This window comes from Haematobia irritans, chromosome 1 (assembly GCF_050003625.1).
Source record: "Haematobia irritans isolate KBUSLIRL chromosome 1, ASM5000362v1, whole genome shotgun sequence".
NCBI classification, from domain to species: Eukaryota; Metazoa; Arthropoda; class Insecta; order Diptera; family Muscidae; genus Haematobia; species Haematobia irritans.
The window spans coordinates 46,446,771-46,472,781 of NC_134397.1; the positions used below are offsets into that span (position 1 = coordinate 46,446,771).

Below are 26,011 nucleotides of genomic sequence, written 5' to 3' on the forward strand. Positions count from 1 at the left end.
GCTTGTTTCGTTCGGAAGTTAACGTGATTTCAACAGACGGACGGACGGACATGCTCAGATCGACTCAGAATTTCACCACGACCCAGAATATATATACTTTATGGGGTCTTAGAGCAATATTTCGATGTGTTACAAACGGAATGACAAAGTTAATACACCCCTCCTATGGTGGAGGGTATAAAAACAGTAAAATTGATTTGTGTATGAAATCAGATTTCTTTATTGTGAGCTCTTCATTAGTACGAGTTCCACTCCATTCCAGAGGTTAGGATTATCGTCTAAAGTTTGTCTTTAGATTCATTCCCTTTTTTCGGAGTTGATAATTCTCTCAGAAATCGTTTCGAGATTTCTACCAGTATCCTCTCTGACTGGCTTCCAGCCTGAAACAAACTTATTCAGTTACCTCGGTTAGCTGCGCTAAACCTTATCTACTGATTACCATAGTAGGAGTGTTCTTCTGGCACGGTTCACTTCCATACCTAATATCTAATATATCCTTTTCAATTTTCAACTTAAGTTCATATCAACCATATTGACATGTTAACTGTGAACATAGAAATTCATTTAAAAACGATTTAAGTTTTATAAATTATCTACAACTTTTTCTACATTTCTCAATGAAAGACAAATCGAACAATATACAGGATGTCACAGTGTCATCATAAAACATCCTTGACAACTTGAATGAAATATCAAAAACAAAAACAGTAAAATTGATCCTTTATTATGTTTCTTGTCCACCAGCACTTTTAGGTTATGGGTTATAGTAACACACATCTGCATTAAATTTCTTGGAAAGAATATTCCGGTTTGAAGTTCGCTAGTTTTTTTTTTCTTTGCACCCCTATCAAAGATATTCAAACCACAACCGAAAAAATATGATATATGGTCAAGGGTATTGAGTATGTGTGTCTTTGGCGAGCGATACCAATCTGGCTACTGGTTTACGCATAAACAATGGCAAGATGTGATACCAGAAGAAACAAAAAACTTGAGAGAAACAAAGAACAAACCTTCACACCATTGAAACTGGAACTTGCCCCAAAATGCACGTGATATACAGAGACCTTCATTGTTGAAAACTTCACATGAAAATCGAGTCATTTATCAAATATAAGGATGATTATGAGAAGGATCATTATAACCATCTTTCATATAACCCAGACCCAGGCAATATCATCATTATGGCCACACACTCACATAAGGTTTCTTCATAGGTCTTTGGGTTTCATGCTTGTATGTAGCTCTATAGCCATTGATACTCTTCTGTTGCTGCTGCTACCACTGTCGCTTGCTAATATCAATTTGCCAAATTGATTCAGGAGCTTGGTTTTCCTTCTCCTCATTCATTGTTCCGGATCTGATAACATGCCTTGTCTGCAATGCAATTATAAGGATAGTGAGGTTTTGGTGGTGTTTACGTTTCAGTGGTCACCATGACATTATACACACTTGTCCTCTCACATGAGGTCTCTGGTATAAAGACTCATTAGGTCATTTGTTGATATTTCGTCTCATTCATCATCAATTAGTTGAAATTAATTTCATTAAATGGAACATGGAAATCGGGGAGTTAGCTAGGTTAAAGCCATCGATTGTTTGCTAATTAGGTAAATTCGTATTTAGATTAGGAATATTTAGCAAAGTAAATGAATTAATGAACAAGAATATGCATTAAGGAGATAAGCAGTTTCAAAGTTAATGCAGTCTATTATCTACAAGAACTAGGGAACTAAGGGTCAAATCGCTTGAATTGATGAGAACATTTTCAATAATTATGTCTATAAGTTAGTTTATAGGAGCATAATATAACGTAAGAGCTGAAGAGGTTAACTTGGAAAATTGATGATGGTATACAGGGGCTTAAGAGCGATTTTCTAAGGGACTGGTGTATCTTAGCCACTTCGGAATAAAAAGACATTAAGAGTTATGTAAACAAGGGTTTATGCCAAATAAACAATAATCTTTTCCCCATTTTTGAGCATCGCTCTAACATTGAATTCAATATTGGGATTTCGAAAATCCCTATTTAAAAGATAGAGCTAAAAATAAATCGAAAACAATACAAAATAACAACTAAACTTAACAATGCTGTCAAGTAATGTCGAAGAATAACTTCCGCTAAAATCACAAAATCACCCATTTTATTTAAAATCACAATAAATTTTTTGGTCCTTCGAGCCGAATGTGAACCAAGGACCTATGGATCTAGTTGTCGTGAAACATGGGTTTCCAGAATGTTCATGCGCCAAACAACAAGAGCTTTCTCTCTCTCCCTCCCTCCTTAGAAGAAGACATTTGGAGGCTATAAAATTGAAGTCCCTTGCCATCGAGCTAAACCATGCAGTACTCAGTGATAAGAAGAAGTGCACAACAAGTGGTATCACAATAGACTGATGAAGAGATTATCTGGTCAAGATATGATTCACGTCATCGGAATAGCATGAATCAAAAAGCCAATAACTTGATGGTACGAGCTAGATTAGGGCCATTAGGATTTGAGCACAGTGGTATATAATTCAATCAATCAATCAATCATGTGAATGTGAATGTGACTAACGACAGTGAATGTAGCGAGTCGAGAATTCAAAGACTAATCGACTTTAGATACAAAAAGGCTATGTCGACATTTTACAATCTTTGACTTCGACTTTTGATATTCTGTAAACCTAGAAAAATAGGCTGTTGGACAAAATAAACATTTAACAAAATAAAAATTCGATTGTGAATGATTAAGGACAAAAAAAAGTTCACCACTGTGGTATCACAATGGACTGAATAGTCTAAGTGAGCCTGATACATCGGGCTGCCACATAACCTAACCTAACCTAAGGACACAAAAAGTCACAAATCTGTAAGCCGATTTTTATACCCTCCACCATAGGATGGAGGGTATATTAACTTTGTCATTCCATTTGTAACACATCGAAATATTGCTGTAAGACCCCATAAAGAATATATATTCTGGGTCGTGGTGAAATTCTGAGTCGATCTGAGCATGTCCGTCCGTCCGTATGTTGAAATCACGCTAACTTCCGAACGAAACAAGCTATCGACTTGAAACTTGGCACAAGTAGTTGTTATTGATGTAGGTCGGATGGTATTGCAAATGGGCCATATCGTCCACTTTTACGTATAGCCCCCATATAAACGGACCCCCAAATTTGGCTTGCGAGGCCTCTAAGAGAAGCAAATTTCATCCGATCCGGCTGAAATTTGGTACATGGTGTTAGTATATGGTCTCTAGCAACCATGCAGAAATTGGTCCACATCGGTTCATAATTATATATAGCCCCCATATAAACCGATCCCCCGATTTGGCTTGCGAGGCCTCTAAGAGAAGCAAATTTCATCCGATCCGGCTGAAATTTGGTACATGGTGTTAGTATATGGTCTCTAACAACCATGCAAAAATTGGTCCACATTGGTCCATAATTATATATAGTCCCCATATAAACCGATCCACCGATCGGAGCCTCTTGGAAGACCAAAATTTATCCGATTCGGTTGAAATTTGGTACGTGATGTTAATATATGGTATCCAACAACCATGCAGGAATAGGTTCCTATCAGTCCATAATAATATATAGCTCCCATATAAACCGATCCCCAGATTTGACCTCCGGTGCCTTTTGGAGAAGCACAATTCATCCGATCTGGTTGAAGTTTGGTACGTGGTGGTAGTATATGATATTTAATAACCATGTGAGTTGAAATTTGTGGACGACAGTCTTTCGTAGAAGTTTCTACGAAATCCATGGTGGAGGGTACATAAGATTCGGCCTGGCCGAACTTACGGCCGTATATACTTGTTTTGTTTTCTTTCGTTCCACTGGACTAATATTGGATCGTTCCTTTCTATCTGGGGTCAATAATTACCCAAAATAGATTTGACTTTGTTTCGGTTCAAGAGATTCCACTTCTAACACATTGATCTAATTTCCACACACATAAATTTTTTGGTCCTTCGAGCCGAATGGTATCCAAGGACCTATGGATCTACTTGTCGTGAAGCATGGGTTTCCAGAATGTTCATGCGCCAGACAACAAGAGCTTTCTCTCTCTCCCTCTCTCCTTAGAAGAAGACATTCGGAGGCTATAAAACTGAGGCCCCTTGCCATCGAGCTAAACCAGGCAGTACTCAGTGATAAGTAGAAGTGCACAACAAGTGGTATCACAATAGACTGATGAAGAGATTATCTGGTCAAGATATGGTTCACGTCATCGGAATAGCAGGAATCAAAAAGCCAATAACTTGATGGTACGAGGTAGATTAGGTCCATGAAACTTCTAACGAGTACATTGGGATTTGAGCACAGTGGTATCATATGAATGTGACTAACGACAGTGACTGTAGCGAGCCGGGAAATCAAAGACTAATCGACTTTAGATACAAAAAGGCTATGTCGAGATTTTACAATCTTTGACTTCGACTTTTAATATTCTGTAAACCTAGAAAAATAAGCTGTTGGATAAAATAAACATTTAACAAAATAAAAATTCGATTGTGAATGATCAAAAAGTTACAAATCTGTAAGTCGATTTTTAATTCTCCATCTGAATATGGAGTTCAACCAACCTTATATTCTTTCTATCCGGCCACACTTTTAAACACTGTAATGTCCACTTTCGTAGTTTGAATTCCGGCGACATTTTTCTTCTCCGACAAATAATTCCTTATCATGTTGTCCACAATCATCTATATATGTCCTTACCCTTTTGCCATTGTGTGTCCGTAAGTCTTCGTCCTGTCTTTTTGTTTATATTCTTTATATGATTTATATTAGCTTTTCCTATTCCATGTTTCGACTGAGGATAACATTTTTTTTTTAATTTTTATAAAGAAAACAAATGAATCAGCATTTATTTCAAGGTAGGCAGACAAAATAAAGATGATGGAGTTCAGACAATGAAATTAGAGTAAAAAGGCGAATAGCAGTTTCTGTGAATAGTCATTGGGTGATGAGTATGAGTCTGGAGACAGAAGACTGCGGCAAATTTAATAGGGTGGTTTACTAAGATCGTAAATCAAGGAGTTGTAAATAATACATAAGAAAGGGATTTTCAAAGATAATGCTCTACGTTGGGCGCCAGATTAAACAAAATATACTGCAGTAAAAAAATACAAAGGATTGAATCGCTGTACATAAAATAATTTGAATACTATTTTTTGAGAAACAGAACATTGACTGTCAACGAACCGTAATGTTTGTTGTTGAGGCTCCTGTAGCATCAAACTGGAGAAAAATGAAAGATAATGAAATTCTATATAAAAATAAACAGTTTGATCAATGGAGTTATCATTTCCAGGTGGCTACTGATAAGATAGATTCTCAGGACAAGTCAAGAGGTATGTGGGCATTTTTGGACACACATCCTAAATTGCTTGGTTCGGAGTGGTGGCTGTTGAAGTCGCAAAGCTACCACACACTCTCTGTGTAGGGAGTCGTATGTCATCTTCACTAACTGTATGTGATCTTCTTCGTACTACAACATTGAAGTGGCCGACGGAAAAAAGTTGCCGGGAGGTTGCTGATGTAGCTGATTTTGCACCATACATTGCATTCGTCTTCACTAACTGGTGGTGGTCTTCCCTACTGCTCGAAGGGAATAAGTAGCAGCTTTATCACCGTCTTAAGGATTTTATTTTTCCATCCTGCGAAGTTTGCATACCAAAACGACATGAGGCATTTGTCCCGTACGATCGATTAAAACGCATCTCTTGCTTATGGGTAAGTAGATCGGATCATATTGAGAGGTCTGTGACCCTACCTACTGGAATGTCTCTTTTGTAAAGTCTGGTCAAGTTTTTACAGAAAATTGTGTTCTCGAGCCTCGCCCTGCCATTGACAGTTGGTGGCGAATTCGGAAAACTGGTCGCTCAAACTTTTATAGCTTCTATTGGCAGTGGCGAATTCGAAAAATTGTCGTCCAAATTTCCTATTAAGTTCAAGAACATTTGTTCTTACGAATTAGCTTGATCAATGGAGTTATCATTTCCAGGTGGCTACTGATAAGTTAGATTCACAGGACAAGTCAAGAGGTATGTGGGCATTTTTGGAAACACATCCTAAATTGCTTGGTTCGGAGTGGTGGCTGTTGAAGTCGCAAAACTACCACACACTCTCTGTGTAGGGAGTCTTATGTCATCTTCACTAACTGTATGTAATCTTCTTCGTATTACAACATTGAAGTGGCCGACGGAAATAAGTTGCCGGGAGGTTGCTGATTTTGCACCAAACAGCTCTCGGGGCATTCGTCTTCACTAACTGGTGGTGGTCTTCCCTACTGCTCGAAGGGAATAAGTAGCAGCTTTATCACTGTCTGAAGGATTTTATTTTTCCATCCTCCGAAGTTTGCATACCAAAACGACATGAGGCATTTGTCCTGTACGATCGATTACAACGCATCTCTTGCTTATGGGTAAGTAGATCGGATCATATTGAGAGGTCTGTGATCCTACCTACTGGAATGTCTCTTTTGTAAAGTCTGGTCAAGTTTTTACAGAAAATTGTGTTTTGTCGAGCCTCGCCCTGCCATTGACAGTTGGTGGCGAATTCGGAAAACTGGTCGCTCAAACTTTTATAGCTTCTATTGGCAGTGGCGAATTCGAAAAATCGTCGTCCAAATTTCCTATTAAGTTGAAGAACATTTGTCCTTAGGAATTAGGGATCCTTTTTTCTCCCGCCAAAAATTAGCTGCAGAAGACATTGACTTTATCATTCGAAGTTTGCACACCAAAACGAAATGGAGACTGACCTTTCGAGATCGATTAAATCACGATTTGTGCTACCTAATGGAATGCCTCGTTTGCGAGGCCTTCTCAGGTCATCCATAAAAATTTTTTTCTCAAGCCGTCACTGCCGTTGGTAATTGGTGGCGAATTCGAAATCTCATCGGAGAAATTCGTCGTCTAAACATTCTCCAAACTTCAAGAATATTTTCTTTCGGGAATTCGGAGTCTGTTTTTTAGCCGTAGTTGCCATTGACAGTGGCGTATTTGAAAACTTCCTCTTAAGTTCAAAAATATTTTTCTCAGGAAGTAAAGATCTGTTTTTCTGCTCCAGTTGCTGCTGACGTTGGCAATGGCATATTCGAATACTCGTCCTCCTAGGTATAAGAATATTTATTTTCGTGAATTAAGGATATGTTATTTTGTATTTCAAAGAGATATAAAGAATGGAGGCTATCTCCCTCCATAAATTTGTTCTCTACCCAGCTTGAGAATAGAGAAGAACCAGCGTTCCTGGTGGAGTGATTACTCTTCTGGACAAAGCACAAGGAGAGGCAATATGAGTACCCCAAATATATTTCACGATAATAATGTCACCTTTTTACGGGAAACATGTAACATGTTTGCCGCAACCACATTATTTTCTTGTTTGGCTAGAAAGCAATGTTTTTGTGAAAAAAAAAAATCCTTTATGCTCTCGTTTGCGAGGCCTTCTCAGGTCATCCATAAAAATTTTTTTCTCAAGCCGTCACTGCCGTTGGTAATTGGTGGCGAATTCGAAATCTCATCGGAGAAATTCGTCGTCTAAACATTCTCCAAACTTCAAGAATATTTTCTTTCGGGAATTCGGAGTCTGTTTTTTAGCCGTAGTTGCCATTGACAGTGGCGTATTTGAAAACTTCCTCTTAAGTTCAAAAATATTTTTCTCAGGAAGTAAAGATCTGTTTTTCTGCTCCAGTTGTCGCTGACGTTGGCCATGGTATATTCGAATACTCGTCCTCCTAGGTATAAGAATATTTATTTTCGTGAAATAAGGATATGTTATTTTGTATTTCAAAGAGATATAAAGAATGGAGGCTATCTCCCTCCAGAAATTTGCTCTCTACCCAGCTTGAGAATAGAGAAGAAGAACCAGCGTTCCTGGTGGAGTGATTACTCTTCTGGACAAAGCACAAGGAGAGGCAATATGAGTACCCCAAATATATTTCACGATAATAATGTCACCTTTTTACGGGAAACATGTAACATGTTTGCCGCAACCACATTATTTACTTGTTTGGCTAGAAAGCAATGTTTTTGTGAAAAAAAATCCTTTATGCTCTCCATGAAAAAGTAACTTTATGATCATGAAACATATTTGGGGTGATCTTATTTCTTCAATGAGTGTGGCAATGAGAATTTCTCATGAGTGTACATCCGTTGCTGCTTTATTTTCGATCTATCCCAATGTTCAATTCCTAAAAGCATCACGTTTTATTATATGGAATGGTTTCAAGAAAAATAAAACACAGTTTGAGATGACTTTAAGAATTTCGTATTTTAAGAATGAATTTTAGTGTGATTGGTCGCCAGATTGTTTCGGGTTTCACATACTCTTTCTCTCTTCCGCTCGCACACAATACACACATTTGCATTAATAGGTATCCCTACAACCTTCCTCTCTTTCCATCTTGGTTTCGATTCATTCTGATATTCAAGAATGTGTTGATGATGTTGAGTAAAATTTTATGAATTATTTTGAAAATTTCTTATGAATGTTACCTTTTTTTCAGGGTAAAAAAGCGGACAAATGTTTCATTTTAAGAAAAAAAAATCAGAATAACTGAATTCACATGTTTGCATGTGTATAGTATATGGGATAATCCATTAAGAATTTACTATAAAAGCTTGACAAGTGTATATGGCGAAAATAAATGTCGCGCACCATCTTAGGTTCCAAAAATTGGTAAACAACGATTAAAAAACTAATTGATAATTTTTTTTCATCAAAACAAAAATCTATTACACAAACTAATTGCACTAATAAAATTGTTGAAATTTTTCCGACTTAACCCTCTAATGCCCCTATTATTTAGCCAGCTGATTTAATATTCAATGTTAACGGCAAGAAAACGAAACAAGAAAAATTTCTACGGTAAAATTCAGTATATGCTGATAAGCCTCTTGAACAGTTTTAACTAAGTTTTCTTTTACCCAATTTTGTTGTCTTAAGGTGTGTTTTAAAGCTTCATGATTTATCGAAGCCCGCCTTAAAGCGGGGTTGGGCATTAGAGGGTTAATATATTCAGCATTTTTTTTGGCCGAATCAAGAGCTACAACTTTGCTGATGACTGCAAAAAAATCACAGCATTTTTCGAGCTATGGCCCAATTTTGTTGTCTTAAGGTGTGTTTTAAAGCTTCATGATTTATCGAAGCCCGCCTTAAGGCGGGGTTGGGCATTAGAGGGTTAATATATTCAGCATTTTTTTTTTTTTTTGCCGAATCAAGAGCTACAACTTTGCTGATTACTGCAAAAAAATCACAGTATTTTTCGAGCTATGGCCATGCGAAAAATAGAAGGAAATTTCAAAAAAGGATTCAAAGTCGAATTTGGAGAGAAAACTATAGGCAACCAATCTAGTAAAATCCAGAAATTATTTTTCTCCTTTCTTCGTTGCATTGTATTAAATAAAATACCAATAGTTTCGTTGAACATTTAGCCTTACCTTTTATTCAGTAGTAATTAATTATCGTTATGGAGATGATGTTCCTAAAAAAAAAATAAAAATACATGGTTTTAAATAACATTCACTAATAAATAAATGATGAATAATGGTAATATAATATAAAACTTGAGATAGAAGAGAAGAAGAAACTTGTCAACAAACGGGAGCTACAGCATTTTCATTTCAAATGAAACCTTTTATAAATCAAATGAAACTCTTTTCAAATCAAATGAAACCTTTTTCAAAACAAATGAAACCATTGGATTGACTGGATTATAGTAAAGATGGCTAAAATCTAATGCACCAATGTTTTTAAATTTTATTGTGCAGAAGCACAAAATGTAGGCAATAATATCAAATATTAGAGAGAGTTTAAACTTGCGATGGTGCTGATTTCTGTTGAAATGTCCATGGCCTACGGCCGAAATGTTTGTATGTTAAGGGCTTCAATACTGTCTCTGGGATATCTTCCCGATAATATTCGGCATTTGTTTTAAGCTCACTGTCGACGAATGCGAGCGGGATCGGCCGTTAGGGCAACCCACATTATTACCATCTGCGGTCTTTGAGTTCTGGTGATCAATTGAAGGAGTACGTTTTCAGAGGTTAGCTGATACGATCGGCAAGTAAACGCCCAAAATGATCGACAAGTAAACTCGATCATTCACAAAATAATTTGGAATGGATTTTCATCGAAGAAAACCGGATTTGGTAAATGCAACACCGAAAAGCAGTAAACTCTTTTATAGAAAGAAACAACTAACTCGTGCGAAAATGGAACTAAATTTCACTTCACATTTTAAGATTTCTACTTGTAATTTTTTTACATGTACTTTGCCGCCAAATAATGATCATTTTAACCATACAGCAGAGCATTCTTACTATTGTTGGGCATCTTACGAAAATGTTATTTTGCTTTAGTTCATCTTGAACTTGTGTACGGTCATAGAACTTTATACTTACGTTTGGTTCATCAAATGTTTAAAACATACTAAAACAAGTATATACGGCCGTAAGTTCGGCCAGGCCGAATTTATGTACCCTCCACCATGGATTGTACTATAGGCTGTCATTCACAATCGAATTACTTGGGTTGCGGTAACACTTGCCACCCATGTGGTATCACAATGGACTGAATAGTCTAAGTGAGCCTGATACATCGGGCTGACACCTAACCTAACCTAACACTTGCCGATGGCAAGGTATCTTAAAACTTCTTAACACCGTGTTCTCAATTGTAAGTTAGTCCATACGGGGTAATATTAAACAAAAAAGACCGATCAAATACGTAAATAATTCAGTTTGACAAAATTTTCTATAGAAATAATATTTTTACAAAATTTTCTATAGAAATAAAATCTTGACAAAATTTTGTATAGTAATAACATTTAGACAAATTTTTTTATAGAAATAAAATTTTGACAAAACTTTCTATAGTAATAAAATTTTGACAAAATTTTCTATTGTAATAAAATTTTGACAAAATTTTCTATAGTAATAAAATTTTGACAAAATTTTATATAGTAATAAAATTTTGACAAATTTTTCTATAGTAATAAAATTATGACAAAAATTTCTATAGAAATACAATTTTTGTAGATTATTTTTGGGGATCGGCTATTTATAACTATAGACCGATATGGACCAATTTTGGCATGGTTGTTAGCGGTCATATACTAGCGCAATGTAACAAATTTCACCACGTACCAAATTTCAACAGGGTCGGATGAATTTAGCTCCTCCAATAGCTCCGGAGGTCAAATCTGGGGGTTATATATTAGAGGTCTGCACAATTCCATTTGTAAATGCAGAGTACACGTGTACTTGCTACATGAGTACATCTATTTGAGAGATTCGCAAAACAATTGGTACACATTTTGATGAACACCAAAAGCCACGAGTAACTTCTTGTTGCTACTCTGATGACTTCACTAACAACAAACACATATTCCTCTTTCTCTCTTATTGAAGTGTACTCAGAGTGATCACGTCGAGTATGTTGCGAGAACAAAACTTCATAGAGTACTACATGTACCACATGCAGTTTCAGAAATACAAAAAAACAGTTAGTCTCCATAATATATGTTTTGGTTTGTTATAAAGAGGGGCAAACGTTAAGGTAGGTGTGTGTCATACATAAATATATGAAATATCTGATATACATACATATCTATGATTAATAATAATGGAAAGTTTTGCTTCGCACATACTGAGAAATACTTGTGGTACCACGTGAAGTGATGAGAATCCATGTTGTACTTTTTCTCAAGTACTTACATTTTTATTGTTCCTTTTTTTCGGAACACATATTGTTTCGGATAAGTACTTGGTGGTATTTGACAAGCAAGTGTTCTCTTCACTTCACTACTTGCGCTCTGAGAGAAAGACAGAGTATGTACTATATTCGACAGCGAATTGCATACATGCAGTGAAAAGTTATTCGATGCAGACCTCTATTATATATAATTAAGGCCGGTATGGACAAATTTTTGCATGGTTGTTAGATACCATATCCTGACACCGGGTACCAAATTTCAACCGGATCGAGTGAATTTTGCTCTTCCAAGGGGCTCCGGAGGTCAAATCTGGGGATCGGTTTATATGGGGGCTACATATAATTAAGTACCGATATGGACCAATTCCTGCATGGTTGTCAGAGACCATATACCAACACAATGTACCAAATTTCAGCCGGATCGGATGAAATTTGCTTCACTTAGAGGCTCCGCAAGCCAAATCTGTGGATCGGTTTATATAGGGGCTATATATGATTATGGGCCGATGTGGACCAATTTTGTTGTGTTGTGAGAGACCATATACTAGCACCATGTACCATATTTCAACCGGATCGGAGGAATTTTGCTCCTCCAAGAGGCTCCGCAAGCCAAATCTGAGCGTCGGTTTATATGGGGGTTATACGTAGAAGTGGTCCGATATGGCCCATTTGCAATACCATTCGACCTACATCAATAACAACTACTTGTGCCTAGTTTCAAGTCGATAGCGGATTTCGTTCGGAAGTTAGCGTGATTTCAACAGACGGACGGACAGGCGGACGGACATGCTTAGATCGACTCAGAATTTCACCACGACCCAGAATATATATACTTTATGGGGTCTTAGAGCAATATTTCCATGTGTTACAAACGGAATGACAAAGTTAATAAAAAACGGAATGACAAAGTCATAACAAGTATATACGGCCGTAAGTTCGACCAGGCCGAATCTTATGTACCCTCCACCATGGATTGCGTAGAAACTTCTTCGAAAGACTGTCATCCACAAAATTCAACTCACATGGTTGTTAAATATCATATACTACCACCACGTACCAAATTTCAAACAGATCAGATGAATTTTGCTTCTCCAAAAGGCACCGGAGGTCAAATCTGGGGATCGGTTTATATGGGAGCTATATATTATTATGGACTGATAGGAACCAATTCCTGCATGGTTGTTGGATACCCTATACTAACATCACGTACCAAATTTCAACCGAATGGGAAGAATTTTGCTCTTCCAAGGTGCTCCGGAGGTCAAATCTGGGGATCGGTTTATATGGGGCCTATATATAATTATGGACCGATATCGACCAATTTTTGCACAGGTGTTTGAGCCCATATATTAATATCACGTACCAAATTTCAACTGAATCAGATAAATTTTGGTCTTCCAAGAGACTCCGGAGGTCAAATCTGGGGATCGGTTTATATGGGGGCTATATATAATTATGGATCAATGGACCAATTTTTGCATGGTTGTTAGATACCATATACTAACACCATGTACCAAATTTCAGACTTATCGGATGAAATTTGCTTCTCTTAGAGGCTCCGCAAGCCAAATCGGGGGATCGGTTTATATGGGGGCTATATATAATTATGGACGGATATGGACCAATTCCTGCGTGGTTGTCAGAGACCATATACCAACACCATGTACCAAATTTCAGCCGGATCGGATGAAATTTGCTTCTCTTAGAGGCTCCGCAAGCCAAATCTGTGGATCGGTTTATATGGGGGCTATACTTTATGGGGTCTTAGAGCAATGTTTCGATATGTTACAAATGGAATGACAAAGTTAATCTACCCCCCATCCTATGGTGGAGGGAATAAAAAAGGACAATAGCATTGGGCTGTGGAAAATTTCGGAAAAAATAATGAAATTTAACTGCAAACAAATATCAGCTTTAGTTTAACTAGGGATTTTTTTTCTGTGAAGTTTTCTACCACAGTGGCATGAGTTTCGATTAAATCCGGCCCTCACTTTTCGGATCGTACCTGGTGTTGTCACGATTTTGTGCACATCACTGCGAAGCATCACTGCCAGAATCACGGTAACGAGCAATGATACGAGAAATAGACAAACACAGTACGAAAATCTGTTCACATTGAAGTGTTGAAGGGCTCTAACGATAGCCCCTTGTAGTTGTCCACCCAAGTATAGAGCTATCACACGAACTAACTCACTTGAATTCCATCTTGAAAAACTTTATTTCTGAATGTAATAGAACAAAATGCTTTTGTAAGCTTGTAAACTATAAAATGAACTGTCACTGGAATATATCTGTCAGTTGTCAGACGATAGCTTTATTTATTTGATTTATTTTGTTTTTTTGAAATACGTGAAAACTATAGAGAAGATGGGACCAACCCTAACCATTGTAACATTTTCTTCTACTTAAAAATATATCATCCTGAATAGGACAGTTTATTGACACCAACTCCTAGATTAAGATCTTTAGAGATTTCGATCTTCTTTAATCTAATCACCGGTTACTATTGTTAGCACACAGTCCTCCCAATTTTAATTTGAAATTTTATTATTCTTAATGGACCATCACTAAATTATTTGATATTTTTTATTGATTGACCCATATATCCATGAGTATCAGTTTAAGAACATAAACCCCTTTTATCGTCATCATCGTCAACGTCTTATGCTGAATGACACTAAATCCATGAACGATATAAGTCTGGAGACAAACAATACAACACCAACAATAGCAATTTAAACCAACAAAAAAAAAAAGACAAACTGAAAATCATTAAGTGTATGCAACCATCCATGAAGAAATCTTGAGGCGAGGAGGCATCATCATCAACAACACCAGCTGCTGGGACTTGAAAAAAAATACCCAAAATTTAGTCCAAGGTAAACAACTTTTTCGAGAAGGTGTTCTATAGAGATGAGAAAGAACTACATGGTAAAAAAAAAATTTAGAAAATTTTGCAAATGAAAAGAGTTGCTAATAGTTGTTGTAACTTTATAACGCTGGTAAAAAAAAATTAGACAATTTTGCAAATGGAAAGAGTTGCTAATAGTTGTTGTAAATTTACAACGCTTTTGGTGATAAGTAAAATGTAATGATTCATTGCAAGGAACATTTTCTTCTCTACAAAACTTTTTTTTTTTTTGTAATTTAATCCTTCGGGCTCAAAATTGGAATATTCAAGATGAAAAAGTCTACATTTTCGACATCTGATTTTCATTGGCTACAAAAAGTAAGTACTCTGTGATAAGAGAGAACTTCCCCACTGTGATATCACAACGGACTTGAAAAGTCTAATGGTGATTTTGATTCCAATAAAAAGTGCAACATTTTCTTGCAAGTTCTTCCAAACTATAAAATACTTAGTCATAGATTTGGGAATTAGCGTTAGTGATAATATTATATATTATCAATAACTTTAGAATAGTATTATAACTTGGGCGGAAGGACAATGACAGGAATAGTAGTTTTACACCAGAGCAACACATTTTCCTTGAAACGCAATGATCTTATGAGCCTGACATAAGGGGCTGCCGCTCGAAGACTCTCGAGTCATATGCAGTGTATACGGAGAAGGCATCTAGGGGTGTCTACCTTACACAAATTAAATCAAAAGTTCAAAAATGGCAATTTGTCCTCAAAGACACATCTCAAAGTAGTCCACCTGCAGAATTCAATGAAAACCACCTGATGGTTTTATTGAAGGGAGATCGTCATCAAATATATCGTGAATTTACAGAAAAAAATTAACATCACAAAAATCGAATCATTATGGAAAATGAAAATAATCTCTTTACATTACAGGTTGCTAGTATTAAATGCATATTATTTTTGTATAGTACCAACTTTCAAATGATTCGTGTCAAAATTTGACGTCTGTAAGTCAATTAGTTTGTGAGATAGAGCGCCTTTTGTGAAGCAACTTTTGTTATTGTGAAAAAAATGGAAAGAAAGGAATTTCGTGTTTTGATAAAATACTTGGTTTGATAATGAGTTTCCGGACTCTGCCCCAGGTAAATCAACAATAATTGATTGGTATGCAAAATTCAAGCGTGGTGTAATTAGCACGAAGGACGGTGAACGCAGTGGACGCCCGAAAGAAGTGGTTGCCGACGAAAACATCAAAAAAATCCACAAAATGATTTTGAATGACCGTAAAATGAAGTTTATTGAGATAACAGAGGCCTTAAAGATATCAAAGGAACGTGTTGGTCATATCATTCATCAATATTTGGATATGCGGAAGCTCTGTGCAAAATGGGTGCCGCGCGAGCTCACATTTGACCAAAAACAACAACGTGTTGATGATTCTGAACGGTGTTTGCAGCTGTTAACTCGTAATACACCCGAGTTTTTCCGTCGACATGTGACAATGGATGAAACATGGCTTCATCACTACACTCCTGAATCCAATCGACAGTCGGCTGAGTGGACAGCGACCGGTGAACCGTCTCCGAAGCGTGGAAAGACTCAAAAGTCCGCTGGCAAAGTAATGGCCTCTGCTTTTTGGGATGCGCATGGAATAATTTTTATCGATTATCTTGAGAAGGGAAAAACCATCAACAGTGACTATTGTATGGCGTTATTGGAGCGTTTGAAGGTCGAAATCGCGGCAAAACGGCCCCATATGAAGAAGGAAAAAGTGTTGTTCCACCAGACAACGCACCGTGCCACAAGTCATTGAGAACGATGGCAAAAATTCATGAATTGGGCTTCGAATTGCTTCCCCACCCACCGTATTCTCCAGATCTGGCTCACAGCGACTTTTTCTTGTTCTCAGACCTCAAAAGGATGCTCGCAGGGAAAAAAATTGGCTACAATGAAGAGGTGATCGCCGAAACTGAGGCCTATTTTGAGGCAAAACCGAAGGAGTACTACCAAAATGGTATCAAAAAATTGGAAGATCGTTATAATCGTTGTATCGCTCTTGAAGGGAACTATGTTGAATAATAAAAACGAATTTTGACAAAAAAAAATGTGTTTTTCTTTGTTAGACCGGGGACTTATCAGCCAACCTGTTAAAAGAAGTGGATGGCCTCAGGTGACACGCCAAGCCAAGAGTCAAGAAAGATCTTCACCCAAAAAGGCCACGATCCTAATTTGGTGGGACTGGCAATACATGGTGTACTGGGTGCAATGTTCGAACGCAACGCTACTGCCATCAAGGCGACGAAGTCAAGAGTAAGGCAAGACCTTCATAAAAAAGGCCATAGTCTGAGACTGGGAATGCATCGTGATCTCAGAAATGCTTGAACGAAACGCCTCTGTCAACAAACAGTTTACATTACCAAGCTGGGTCGAATTAATAAGGCCATTCGACTGAAAATATGTTAGCCGGTAGACAAGGCCAAACCATCACACGCTCCGCCACGCTTTATGTTTCCAAGAACACGAGTGGGAGGTTCTTCAGTATTCACCGAACTGTTCGGATCTTAAAACTATCGGCTAGGCTAGCACTTTTTCCGCTCTTTGGCAAACCAAATGTGGGGTTTTACTTTCCAAGACGAAGAGGAACTTAAAATATGATTCAACAACTTCTTCGACAACAGAGCAGTCGATTTTTTGTGCATCGGCATCAAGAAATTATTCGAGTGGTAGAAGAAGGTAGTAAACAGTAACAGAGAATACATTTTTGATTAAGTTATTATTGTAATAATTATATTGTTAATTTGCTAAAACGTATCTATACACCAACGAAATAATAGCTAGGAAAGAAAAATATTGATTTTCCATTACAGATGTTGGTATTGATTTAAATCACATTTAATATAGGAGCCAAAGAAGATTAAGGACTTTTACGGACCTAGCAGTCAAGGATATTATATATTTGAATTTCAATATACAGAGTTTCTAGTGGATTTAATGAAAAAGGACCAAGGATCAAACCCTCTTAACTGAATGCTGTAGCAGATTCAGGCAAAGATTTTGAACTAAATTCGGGAAATTAATTTATAAGGGGAAGTATCGTTATGGGCTATTTTTCGGGTAAGTTCAATCAATGTAAAATAGTCCTGCATGTCCGTCCATCCATTTACTTTCTGTTCGTAATAACTCGATATTTCAAGAGAGAGGTCCAATTTGAGACTACCTCTCGTCAATCATAATAATCAACAGGTCATTCTTAGTGGTCATCCACAATAAATGTGATAGTTTGTTTCTCTGTGTTGTTCGCCATTTTACGTAACCTCTTATGTTTATAACATACGATTCACATTATGGATTATCCTGTCTATTACAGTTCTGTGATCCTGAAACGTATGCTGGTTTCAGATGTTCCCATTGTTGATAGTCCCCTTCAATTAAATTGTATTTCTTTTCCAGGCAGCATTTTTCAAAAATATATACAGCAATTTGTAAAGGGTCGTGTCCACATAGTCGTGTTTCTCACACATTGTAATCTCTTTGGAGAACCTCCAATAAATTGAAAATGGGTTTTTAGTGATAAGTATCTCAAGCTTGTTTGACTTGCCATTGGGTACAATATTTCTGGGGTGTTATTTGTCCTGCTTGTCATCCTATTTATTATAAATATTTTTCTCTAAGTGATAATGGAGGAACAATGGATTCGGAAACTTTTTGTACAGAATAACAGAAGAAATGCATTCAAAATTACACAAAAGAATATACCAACAAACAATGATTGCTGTATATATTATGTTGTACAAAGGAAAGGAAAGTTTCCCTTCTTCGAGGTTATGTGGTGAAATGTATTTGCACGTAACATAACAATGTATAATATTTTGTAATGTTTATTATCAAACTCTGCATATAATAAGATTTTTGCAACAAAAAAGTATATACAGCTGCAAGTTCGGCCAGGCCGATTCTTATGTACCCTACACCATGAATTGCGTACAAAGTTCTTCTAAAGACTGTCGTCCACAATTGAATCACTTGGGTTGTGGAAAACAATTACCGATGGTAAGGTATTTTCAACCTTCCTAACATTGCCTTCTAAATTGCATGTTAGTCCATATGGAGTCTATGTCGGATACAAATAGGCCGAATAAATACTTATATTAGTCTCTTTAGTTCTTGAGCGGTTTATATAGAGGCTATATGTTAAATACACTGAAGATGTCATGTCCTTAAAACGCGAATGCGAATTTAGCTTAGCATAGAAGACGCATTTCTCTGGCAGAAACCCTACCGGAAATGGAACAACCACAGGACCTGTACAGGACTAGTCCCTGGTGTGTATGGACCAGTCTCAGTTCTTGTCAAAACGTATGGAAGGGTCCGGTTACTTTAACATGGGTTTGTCATTGACGGGGTAAATTTACACTTTAGGACACGTCTTGGACTCATTCCAAAGGACATGTCTTGGGACAATTTAGCAAGAGCACCCAAATACAAGTCCTCAGTAACCACTCTGGACCCAAAGACAAGTCCTCAGTAACCACTCTGGACATATCACAATGGACTGAATAGTCTAAGTGAGCCTGAAATTTAATCGGGCTGCCACTTTAACCTAACCACTCTGGACAAATATTCAGAAATCTGTTTCATTTTGGACATCCGAATAGCATTCGAAATGAAAAAAACTTTGGAAATATGTCGAACAATAGATCATTCTGATAATTTTATTTCACTAATGGCGTTTTCGATTCGCAAAAAATATGTTGCCTTGGTGTTACACTACTTTTTTCCTCATTGTATTTTCGCCCAAATGACAATGTCATTCCAAAGTTATTGTTAATTCATAATATTTTGAAGGATATAGGGTCCAAAATCTATGATAGTGTCCTTCATATTTTGCAATCAATTTCGAGGATGTTGCCCCTTTTTCCCAATCGAAATCGCCATAAATGTGTAGATCCAATAAGATTTTAATATCAAGCAGGTACGGGAATCAATAAATTACGACTATTTCAAAATAGCAACTAACTGGAGCTCCGGTACCAGCTCTGCGATTTGCAATTTGCACCAATTTCCCGTAGGGAAGTTTTTTCCTCGTCCAAAATTCGATAAACTTTTCAATGAAGTCGTCTTGTCCCCATAACTACGAACCGATATGAACTTTTACGTGGTAATTTTAGAGCCAGAATTGACAATTATGAATCGATATGGTCCAATTTTTGTGTAATTGGGGATCGGTTTATCTGGGGGCTATATATAACTATAGACCGATATGGACAAAGTTTGGCATGATTATTAGCGGCCATATACTAGCACAATGTACCAAATTTCAAACGAATCGTATGAACTAATGTTGTACATTTTGATTACTTTTGGCTACTCGTTACTTTTGAATTGAGTACTCGTTACTACTCGGTACTTAGGTTAGGTAAGGTTAGGTGGCAGCCCGATGTATCAGGCTCACTTAGACTATTCAGTCCATTGTGATACCACATTGGTGAACTTCCCTCTTATCACTGAGTGCTGCCCGATTCCATGTTAAGCTCAATGACAAGGGACCTCCTTTTTATAGCCGAGTCCGAACGGCGTTCCACATTGCAGTGAAACCATTTAGAGAAACTTTGAAACCCTCAGAAATGACACCAGCAATCCACCGCTGAAAATCTTTTTGGTGTTCGGTCGAAGCAGGAATCGAATCCACGACCTTGTGTATGCAAGGCGGGCATGCTAACGATTGCACCACGGTGGCTCCCTCGGTACTTAATAGAAATTAAAAAAAGAGATTTTGGGCAATTTTTAATGAAATTTTCTTCTTTTTAACCCTTTCACTACCGAAATAAACCTAATGATAAAAACGTATGTTTTTCTTCTTTTTTTACTTGTACTAACAACATGTAGAAAAAAAATTGTCATTTTGAAAACCTACCTCAATTACTTCTAGAGCAATATGAGCTTGTTCTGAAAACTTGATTCTTGAATTGTGACCAAATGGCCTTACGAAAAATTGTCTCAAATTTTCGTATTTTTCGTTTCTTGTTAAAGAAGTTTATAAAAATGTATTTTAGACCTCACCAATATGGACAATATTTATAGCTTATTTAGATGAAAGCCTCTACTTTAAAATAACATCGAGAACTAAATCGAAACTAAGTGGGAAAATAGAATTTGGTGTCTTTTTCGAATGTCCTTCTAAGTGGACATCAGGCCTCGTTAGAACCAATTTCATTTTTACGATGAGAGCCAATGTTGAAATCTTTCAAGGGTATTTGAATAAGCTAGGCACCTTCTATGAAAAAATAGTTTTGATGTCAACGACATTATTATTCATACTATTCGCATGAGACATTGTTTCCAACAGTGGATTTTAAACAATGCAAATTTTATCACTATTACAATCGTTCTTACTAAGTGGCAAATGCAATCCTTTATAAGAAATATGTTACATTTTTCACTTTCGGTAATACTTTTTTGAGGTGAAACCAACGTTTGCTTTTTCTGGTCATTTTAACTGGGAGAACCCATTTTCCAAAAAATTTAATTATTATTTTCCCAAAAGTCAAAATTTTTGCTTCCAATCTGCCAATTTGAATAAATAAAACGATATTGAAGATATTGAGTACTCATTTAATTGTAACGAGTACTCAACAAAATAGTCAGTAACGAGTACTTGTAATAAAATACTCGTTACTTTCCCAACACTAGTATGAATTTTTGCTCCTCCAAGAGGCTCCGGAGGTCAAATCTCTTTGTATGGGGTTACATATAATTATAGACCGATATGGACTAATTTTTTCATGGTTGTTAGTGTCCATATATGTACACAAAATAAAAGCTTTCAACTGAATCGGATAAAATTTGCTCCTCCAAGAGGCTTCAAAACCAAATCTGGGGATTGGTTTATATGGGGGCTATACATAATTATGGACGGATATGGACTAATTTTTGCATGGTTGTTAGGGACCATATACTAACACCACGTACCAAATTTTAACTAGATGAGAGGAATTTTGCTCCTCCAAGAGGCTCCGGCGTTCAAATCTGGGGATCGGAATATATGGGGACTAAACATAATTATGGACCAATATGGACTAATTTTTGCATGGTTGTTAGGGACCATATATTAACACTACGTACCATATTTTAACCAGATCGGATGAATTTGCTCCTCCAAGAGGCTTCGGAGGTCAAATCTGGGGATCGAATTATATGGGGGCTATATATATAATTATGGACCGATACGGACAAATTTTTGCATTGTTGCTAGAGACCATATATTAACATTACGTACCAAATTTCAACCGGATCGGATGAAATTTTCTCCTCCAAGAGGCTCCGTAGGTCAAGTCTGGGGATCGGTTTATATGGGGTCTATAAATATTTAATTATGGACCAATATGGACCAATGTTTTCATAGTAGTTAGATACCATAGACTAGCACCACGTACCAAATTTCAACCGGATCGCATGATTCTCTAAGAGGCTCCGCAAGCCAAATCTGGGGTCGATTTATATGGGAGCTATACGTAAAACTGGTCCGATATGGTCCATTTGCAATACCATCTGACCTGCATCAATAACAACTACTTGTGCCAAGTTTGAAGTCGATAACTTAGGTTAGGTTATGTGGCAGCCCGATGTATCAGGCTCACTTAGACTATTCAGTCCATTGTGATACCAGAGTGGTGAACTTCTCTCTTATCACTGAGTGCTGCCCGATTCCATGTTAAGTTCAATGACAAGGGACCTCCTTTTTATAGCCGAGTCCGAACGGCGTTCCACATTCCAGTGAAACCACTTAGAGAAGCTTTGAAACCCTCAGAAATGTCACCAGCATTACTGAGGTGGGATAATCCACCGCTGAAAAACTTTTTGTGTATTCAAGGCGGGCATGCTAACCATTGCACCACGGTGGCTCGTTCGGAAGTTTGCGTGACTTCAAGAGACAGACGGACGGACAGACGTGGCTAGATTTCGATGTGTTACAAACGGAATGACAAAATTAATATACGCCCATCATATGGTGGAGGGTATAAAAATGGGTATCTTTACATTAAAGAAAAATTTGTTTGTCTAGGGCCAAATTGGCTTTAATAATTCGGATATCGATAGATTGACCCAAAATATATAGACTTTATGGCTTTTAAGACCAATGTTTCTATGGGTTACAAAGGGAATGACCAAGTTGGTATACCCCCATCGTATGGTGGAGGTATACAGAGGGATGGTAAGCTCTTCCGCCAAATGTTGCTTTTATACTACCAGACAAAATTAAAGAGTTTCGTAGGTTGATACTCACAATTATTATTATTTTTTATTTTCATCAGTCTGTAAGAATTTGATGTTCTGGAGCTTGACTATTTAAATATTGTACTTAGTAATCTCATGAAAATTATCTAAAACTTTCTTGCTGCAATATTCAAACACCACACTACGCGATTGCACTTTATTTGTTATTATTGTCTATGCAGGTGAGAAATTATATGCACCTACTATTGAGTTTGGCATACATTGCATTGAAATTTCTCGAAAGAAATATGCGCCATTATTGCTACACAGAATTTGTATAGGATTTATACTTAATAAATTTCTTGACACTATAATCAGCTTAAAGGCCTTTCTTTTTTCACGCTTTTCACTTAATTAGAGCACTGTATTTTCAAATAAACACCTTTAGAGAGTGGGATATCAAAATAGAACCGCAACACTACTTAGTTAAGTACCATTCATAAATCTATCACAGATATCATCTAATAAATATGGACCGACTAGCCTTTCCTTGTTACAATTAATGGAAATGTTTATGACCACTTGGCCAGGGGCCAAGGAATGGCGTGGGTCGGGGGCGGTCAACAAGTCAGATCATAAACTGTAGCCGAGGAATTAACAACAATATTTGGTCGTTTTAAAATTTATTTCTTTTTGCGATTTTAAATTTAACACAAAAATTAAATTCTAAGAGAAAGGCGAAAGCAAAACAAAAGGCGCGCGCCACAGTTCAAGTAACGTAGTATTTTTTTTTTATTTTTCAAAAAAAGACCGTCTGAACTGATACGACCGGCACTCTGTGTAGAAGGCAACTGCAAACCTCTACGATCTTAGCCATAGTGTTATGATGTTGTGTTATGTTGTATGGTGTATGATGCCTGATTGCTGTTGAGTTTGATACCTGCCGGTGTTGGGTTCTTGCTGTGTTGTTTAAATGTCGCTAACATGCACTGTGGTTGAATAAAACAAAATTTGTATGAAAACCACTGGATAAGATTCGTTCAAATAGAATGAAACTAAAATAACTAATAATTATAACATTTGGTATCAGAGAGATGAACTTGTTATTTAAATTGCGCAGAGAAGGAGTATGGTCATCTCAGTGCAGTTTCAAAAGCGTTGAATTACTCATTCACGTGAGACATAGAATATCTTCCTTGCAAAAATATTGTTTTCTTGCTAAACATATGCATTCTTGCCGAAATCAGAGGAATTAACATAGTTACGACAAACATGAAACATGTTTACCATGAGAAAGTAACATTTTTGACGGATCATATTCCTTCTTTGGGTGTATGAAGGCGATGGCTCATCGTATTTCACGGGAAAAGAAAATAAGATCAGATTTACAGAAGAGACAAATTGTTGAACTTGTTTAGTGCTCATGAAAGATCATATAGAGTCAAAAGTAAATAGATCCCAAGAGAGTGGCAAGATGATACCAGATACCAAACTAGTGAAGAATCATTCGTGAAGAAGTGGTTAAAACATACTTTGTCCCCGTCCTTCACGGGTTTATTTTGAGCATTCGTATGTGTTTTACGTATTTGGTTCTACCCTGCCGTCCGCTATCAGATTCTATCTGTTTCAAACAAGTTTAAGGTGATCATATACCTTCTTGGGTATATGAAGGCGATGACGCAAAATGTTCCGAAAGTGAACCTTCAGATCTGCGCAAGACCTGAATTTTGAACTTTCGTGGAAGTATTCAAACAATCATCCCGGTTCCAAGAGTAATTGAAAGTTCAAGTAATATTATAGAGAGTCTGAAATAAACAGAATCTTATAGAGGAGGGAAAGAAGAGCCCAGATACCAAGAAAGTGATCACCCGCTGAAGAAAGGGTGCCAATTATGGTCAATATCTTATGTCAGAGTAGCCAGGGAAAAGTGAAGTCGAATCAGATCTCTGGAAGAGATGAACTTTGAAATATCATAAAGGAAACTAAAAACACTCTTTATTCAAATATACTGGAAAAGACCACAATTGCCCCTCAGCTTTGAGCAGGCAGAATACGATAAAGGGTGGCTAGATCGAACCAGATACGATGAAATCGATCGATTACTGAAAAATAACCTGCGATGAAATGGGAACCCATTATGGTTATGGCTAGTGAAGGTTGGCCAACAATTCAAATAAAAAATCATGAAAGGAGAGTACGTTATGCTGAGTCTTACTTGGGAAGCTTGTGTGAAAACCCTAAAGCTATTAGCGCATACGATATCCTCCCCCGCAGAGAAGTCACGCTGAAGGTTAGGTGGCATCCCGATGTATAAGGCTCACTTAGACTATTCAGTCCATTGTGATACCACTTTGGTGAACTTCTCTCTTATCACTGAGTGCTGTCCGATTCCATGTCAATGACAAGGGACCTCCTTTTTATAGCCGAGTCCGAACGGCGTTCCACATTGCAGTGTAACCACTTAGAGAAGCTTTGAAACCCTCAGAAATGTCACCAGCATTACTGAGGTGGGAAAATCCACCGCTGAAAAACTATTTGGTGTTCGGTCGAAGCAGGAATCGAACCCACGACCTTGTGTATGGAAGGCGGGCATGGTAACCATTGCACCACGGTGGCTCCGAGTCACACTGAAACTACCCACTAACAACTAGGTAGTTAGTTGAGGTGGAAAACTGTTTACCAACAGCATTTGTGACATACCCCAAGCATTACTATGTGCTTGGAAAAAATTACTTACTACTACAGGACAGCTTCGATTACCGTGCATAAGGTTTTTATGAGTGCAACCCCGTAGCAAATAGATTTGTCGTTTACTTATCACAAAACTCTTTATTTGCGCGCATCTCGTCCCCGCTTATAATCAGAGATGGTCCAAGTAGCAATTTTTTGTGTTTTCTACTGTCAAAAAGTTGTAAACGTCGAAAACGTCATATACCTGTATAAAAGGTAAAAAACGTAGTAAATGTCAAAAACGCCTACAGGACCCTTAGATTTGATTTCAAAAACTATTTTTAGTATCCTAAGCCATGAAAACGTCATATTGAAGTATTTTAGATTTTTTATAATAATATTTTAAAATTTTTATTCAAACGAAATTTGCACGATTCGCTGGCATAAACATTTGAATGCAACTCGAGAGGTAAGGAGTTGGAAAATCGGAGACGAGAAAATCAACAAATCCCAAAATGTCTATTCAAAGGTATTTATTTGCAGGT

The 26,011-nt window shown here is 37.1% G+C and overlaps 1 protein-coding gene across 1 annotated transcript in view; it reads right to left on the reverse strand.

Annotated features, from left to right (window-relative positions):
• The window catches only part of Sulf1 (Extracellular sulfatase Sulf1), a 140,202-nt gene extending 116,578 nt beyond the window's left edge, over positions 1–23,624 (reverse strand). The window contains exons 1-2 of the mRNA XM_075290183.1: positions 22,867–23,624; positions 9,440–9,483 (exon numbers count right to left, since the gene is read on the reverse strand). The gene's annotated coding sequence lies outside the window, so the exon portion shown is untranslated. The remainder of the gene's footprint in view (positions 1–9,439; positions 9,484–22,866) is intronic.
• Between the last annotated feature and the right edge of the window lie 2,387 nt (positions 23,625–26,011).